Genomic DNA, 824 nt, shown 5'->3' with positions numbered 1-824 from the left:
ACGGGCTTAACCCTGAGCTTTGATGAAAACGGGAAAGAATCACATCGCTAAAATGTTTGGTATGTCCAATCCACTCAACTTGAATTTGCAAAGTGCTTTTGAATTATTGGCTAGGCTTCTCAATGTCGCTATTTCAAAGAAATGGACACTTCAGATAACATTTTAGTTGAAGCATGTACTCCTTCATCTCTTCCTTCATTATAATAAAGATACTTTAAACTGAACAATCACAAGCCTTGATTAACATAAAAAATGCACTGTTTTCATAAATCTTGACTTCTATAAAATAGTCCAATTGATCTAACTTGTCATTTTATTTTTTTATAGATTTCAGATATTTTAGTTTCGGAAGTTCTCGAGCCATTCCGAAAACTTAATCATCTTCATGATTCATAACCTGGGCTCGGGGACAAAGTAACTCTTCGAATAATTTTGTATCTTTTTGAGGTTTTTATCAAGCAAAAATCTATTTCTGGGAGTTCCTAATTAAAAATTGAAAAAATCACCCTAAAAAATCCTGAGGACATGGAGGGCATAATTCAACTTCAAGGCTAACAAATAGCTTGACAATTCTAAGCAAGGGGTCCGGGCATCCTGAAGAAGCCAAGACCATTTCACTAACTTTGGATGAACTAGAGTGCACATATTTTTGAGGACTCCCTTTTCATTACTGTGAATGCACTCCGCAGCAGCTCAAGATGAAATTTTTACTTGATGACTGATGTTTAGAGTCAGACCAAATATAATAATAATAATAATAATAATAATCTTTATTGCGACTCTTGGTCATGTCATGGCGTAAAAGTAACTATAAAATAAAATCT

The sequence above is a fragment of the Tigriopus californicus genome, chromosome 3 (genome assembly GCF_007210705.1).
Source record: "Tigriopus californicus strain San Diego chromosome 3, Tcal_SD_v2.1, whole genome shotgun sequence".
In the NCBI taxonomy this organism is placed as follows: domain Eukaryota; kingdom Metazoa; phylum Arthropoda; class Copepoda; order Harpacticoida; family Harpacticidae; genus Tigriopus; species Tigriopus californicus.
The sequence above is the reverse complement of the archived record's forward strand: the minus strand, read 5'-3'. Positions refer to the sequence as shown.